The sequence below is a fragment of the Scylla paramamosain genome, chromosome 8 (genome assembly GCF_035594125.1).
Source record: "Scylla paramamosain isolate STU-SP2022 chromosome 8, ASM3559412v1, whole genome shotgun sequence".
NCBI lineage: Eukaryota > Metazoa > Arthropoda > Malacostraca > Decapoda > Portunidae > Scylla > Scylla paramamosain.
The window spans coordinates 24,314,540-24,319,539 of NC_087158.1; the positions used below are offsets into that span (position 1 = coordinate 24,314,540).

General features: G+C 40.8%; 1 protein-coding gene across 1 annotated transcript in view; it reads right to left on the bottom strand.

Annotated features, from left to right (window-relative positions):
* Positions 1-5,000, bottom strand: part of LOC135102558 (discoidin domain-containing receptor 2-like) — a 100,483-nt gene that overhangs the window by 51,223 nt on the left and 44,260 nt on the right. The window lies entirely within an intron of this gene.

Genomic DNA, 5,000 nt, shown 5'->3' on the forward strand with positions numbered 1-5,000 from the left:
ATTACTTCCTTCCCTTTTTAAGAGCAGTTTCCCTTCTACCTCATTATTTTTTTGTTTACAGCAATTTTCGTTAGTGGGAAACTTTACCTTCCCCTAATTATATATATTTTAGGAAACTTCCTTTTCCCCCCAGTGCTTCATTTCCATCTTCACTTCTCCTTTACGTAAAAAAAAAAAAAGAAAAAAAAACGCTATTCCTCTCCTCTTCACTTTATTACTTCTGCTCTTCTTCTTCTTCCTCCTCCTCCTCTTTCTCATATTTCCTTTTTCTCTGTTTTGCTTTTTCTTGTTTTATTTCCATCTCCACTTTATTACCTCCTTCTCCTTCTTTGTATATTTTTTTCTTTTCTTTCCTTTTTTTTTATTTTTTTTTGGTTCAATTCAATTTCCATCTACACTTATTATTCACATAACTATTGCCTTGTCTATTTCATTTTATTTACTTATTTTTAGCTTTTTGTGTTTACCTAATTGCCATCCCATTTACTACTTCGTTTTTCTTTATTTCTTCTTTGGTATCATTGTCTTCTTTACCTTCTCCCTTCCCTCGTTTGTATTTTTTTTTTGTTATTAATGTGTTTATTTTACTGCGTCTCATTCTTATTTTGTCTATTTTTCTCTATCAAAATGTCCGTCTCCCTTTCCTTCCATTCCTACTTTTCTCCGATCTTTCTGTTCTTTATTACTTTTCACCCTTCGCCTCCTCTTACTCCTTCCCTTTCCTTTCCTTTCCTTTTTTTTTTTTTTTCTTGGTGTCCTTGTCGACCTGTCCATGTTTCCTTTATTTATTTTTCACATCTTCAAATCTCTGCATTACACAATTCCCTTTTAACATATTACCTGTTTTTTTTTTTTTTTAATTAACGAAAGTATATCATCTGCTGAAAATAACAATGAATTTTACGTTTAAGAACATTGCATTTTTTAAACACATTTCTTTCTTTTTATATTTTTAACTGTAATTCATTATTTACTATTTTTTTATTTATTTATTCATTTTTTTTTACCTCCCATCAAGATTAACAAATATGGTGTGTGCAATTTTCTCTCTCTCCGTAAGAAAAATCTCGTATAATGTTCTGTGATTTATGATTCTTTTTATGGCGTAATTATCATGATAGACTTCCATAATGGCACATCTTTCCATCATTTTTTTATATTTATTTTTATCTATAGTTTATCTTTGATCTCTCTCTCTCTCTCTCTCTCTCTCTCTCTCTCTCTCTCTCTCTCTCTCTCTCTCTCTCTCTCTCTCTCTCTCTCTCTCTCTCTCTCTCTCTCTCTCTCTCTCTCTCTCTCTCTCACTCATTGAAGCATTATTCTATTGCTCTTGTTTTTCCTATTTCCTCCTCTTTTTTCTCCTGCATTTTTTTCTTTCCAGTACCCTGTTCTTTCATACATCAGTTCCTCCTTCTCCTTTTCTCTTCTATCCCTCATTCTTTTTCTTCTTTTACGTCTTCGTCCTCCTGTTCCTCTTCCTCTTCGTGCTGCTCTTCCTCATCATCATACATCGCCTCTACTCATCACTGTCCTCCACTTACTCCTCGTCCTCATCTTCCTTCATCTCCTTCCTCCACTCTTCGCCCTCATCCTGCTCTCTTACTCCTCCTTCTCCGCCTCCTCCTGCACAATCTATCACCGCTGCTGTCACTGGCTGGAGAGAGGGAGAAGGGAGGAGAGAGAGAAAAAGCCCTCGCTAGCTCTCTCCCCGCTTCCTCCCGTCTCGTCTCGGCTCTCCTCGCCCGGCTGAGTCTTGGCACCGGCGGGACATTACCAGGCGACCATAATCCATCAGGGCGGCATTCCGATTGGTCTAGAGGTCTCCAGAGTGGCTTGAGCTGCGCATTTTGATTGGCTAATGAGGAATCTGGCATCCTCTTGTCGTCCCAGCGCTGTTATGAGTCGTAAAAGTGAGGCCACCGCGAGCTTTGTCTTCTTTTTGATGAATACTTCCAGTCTCGACGGATGGAGGCAGTCTCAAGGGCACGCAGGTGAGGAGGTCAGGTTAGGGTTGTGTGTGTAGGTGGTGAAAAAAGCAGTGTATGTTTTTGAGGATTTGTCTCTGTTTTGTGAATGTTATGTAGGTGAATGAGGGATGTGAAGTGTTATTTTTTCTTATTTACTTAGAGGGTAGATAGTGTGTGTTCTTGGGGTTAGGTTAGGTTAGCGGATGTTAAGTGATGTTAGTGATGTGAATAAATGCGGGAAAGTTTTTTTTTTTTTTAATTCTAGTGGGTGGTTAATTTATAGGTGAATGGAAATATCGAGTATGTTATGTTTGCCTTTATTTTGTCGGCGGAACGTTATGCATGTGATGGGGAAGTGGATGGAAAGTGGAATGTGTTGATTTCGGAATGATTCAGTCAGCTGGATGATACGAGTATGCAGATAAGAATGTGAAGTATATATTTCTGGATTAATTCTAACGTATCTTTCAGTAATAAGACGATTGCTTCCGATATATTTCTGTCCCTAAGTCAGATAAATAAGCACTCTTGATTTGTTTCTGGAGTATAATGAAAAAAATGTGGATTGGAAAAGTTATACCTCATTTTTTTTCACGGAATCTAAAACAAACAAACAAACAAACAAACAAACAAAAAACAAACAATTAAAGAGAAAAAAGATTCTTACTCTTACATATTTCTATAAAAAAATATATATAAAAATAATATTCCACGACCGGCACAATAAAGGATACCTCTTTTACATACAATATCATTAAAAAAAAAGAGCTACATACACCATACTAATTTCATATACTCGTACAGAGAAAGAAATAAAAAAAAAACTCCCATTATTACATCCACACAGAGGAAGAATCTTTTTGCATAAATTATGAAAAAAAGAAAAAAATATATATGAACTGCATAAGCCATACTACGTACATTCTTTATATAGAGAAAGACAAAAGCAAAAACAAAAAAACAAAAAAACAAGCACTCATCCTTACATCTTTCTATTACGTATCCCCGAAGGTACAAAAAAAAAAATAGTGTTGATGATATTCAGTGCAGCGGAAGGCCATTTAAGTCAGCACTATGTCACTGGGGGACAATACGCGAGCAACAGGAGCCATTTGCAATCTATCTCCGCCGATCTATTCCTTGGATAAATGTTTGTTCTTTTTTCCGCTATTAACGTTGTCTATGAGAGACGCCACGCCAGGGAGAGAGAGAGAGAGAGAGAGAGAGAGAGAGAGAGAGAGAGAGAGAGAGAGAGAGAGAGAGAGAGAGAGAGAGAGAGAGAGAGAGAGAGAGAGAGAGAGAGAGAAATAATAGAACAGGAAAAAGTGTCTAATTGATTTATTTACTCTCTCTCTCTCTCTCTCTCTCTCTCTCTCTCTCTCTCTCTCTCTCTCTCTCTCTCTCTCTCTCTCACATTTCCAGTTCTCCCAGTATTCTCCCTATGCACCTTTTCACCCTCCCTGAGAAGACATCCTACCCTTGCCACACCCTCCTCTTCCTCCTCTTCTTCTTCCACCTTCTCCTCCTCCTCTTCCACCTTCTCCTCCTCCTCCTCCTCTTCCTCCTCCTCTTCTTCTTCCTTCCCCGGCACAAAATTCCCCCTCCCTCGCCTCGCACAATAACCAAGGCTGAGAGAAAAAGAGGACGAGAGGAGGAGGAGGAGTAGGAGGAGGAGGAGCCCAGCTGTCGATATTGAGAGACCAAAAAGTGGAAGGAGAGGGAAAGTTGGCCTCCTCAGCCTCTAGAAAACCTCCACAAGTGGTCTCTCCTCCACCTTCAAGTCTCTCTTTTGTCTCTCTCTCTCTCTCTCTCTCTCTCTCTCTCTCTCTCTCTCTCTCTCTCTCTCAAGACTTTCCCTCCCATCTAACTCTGCATTTTTCTTGATTAACAGTATTTTAAGTCCTCTGAACATTACCTCTCCTCCTTCTCTCTCTCTCTCTCTCTCTCTCTCTCTCTCTCTCTCTCTCTCTCTCTCTCTCTCTCTCTCTCTCTCTCTCTCTCTCTCTCTCTCTCTCTGTACTCAATTTTGACCACTAACTTTTTTCCTTGTATAGAGCTATTGTTTCGATGAGAGAGAGAGAGAGAGAGAGAGAGAGAGAGAGAGAGAGAGAGAGAGAGAGAGAGAGAGAGAGAGAGAGAGAGAGAGAGAGAGAGAGAGTCCTTCCTCCTACCTCTCCCCATAATCACCCACACACACTCACACGTGGACGGACACACACACACATACACACACACACACACACACACACACACACACACACACACACACACACATACAACACCATCCAGCATCTCCCATCCATCCCCGAATCCTTCCCAGAACACCCAGCCGACCTCCCCATCACTGCAGATATAAAAGACGCCTAAATGAAACCCATTTTGTATGTGCCCCCTTCACCTCAACGCCCCTCCCCACCCTTACACACCGGCAGTAGGAACCAGCAGGCGGAGGAAAACTTACCCCAGTGGAGGGAGGGAGGGAGGGAGGGAGGGTTAGGAGGAGGGGCAAGGGAGGGATGGGTGAAATAGGACACGTATAAAGTGGGTATTGGTATTGCTTTCCGATAGGAGCTTCCCCCGACCAAGGCTTCCCCAAAGACCAATTAATAAATACTTGAATCTCTTTGACAGTGTTTTGTAATCTGTAGTGGAGGAAGGAAACGGGATTGGGGAGGGGGACTGGGAGGGGGATTGGTGGATGGAGGGGACGTGTAGAAAGGTTGGTGAGTGATGGGAGGAGAATGGGTGAGTGGGAAATGTAAGAGGGGATGGGAAAGAAGTGATAGGTACAGATTGAGATGTATGGACGGGACGTGGAGGTGCTTATGAGTGTTTTTGAGATAGGGAAACAGTGAGGGGTGCAGTGAATGATGATGATGATGATGATGATGATGACGATGATGATAACAATAACAATAATATGAATAACACTCAACTTTCACCTTCTCAAACAACAACAACAACAACAATGCCACCATCACCACCACCACCACCATTAACAATAGTAGCAATACTAATTACGCAACATCACCT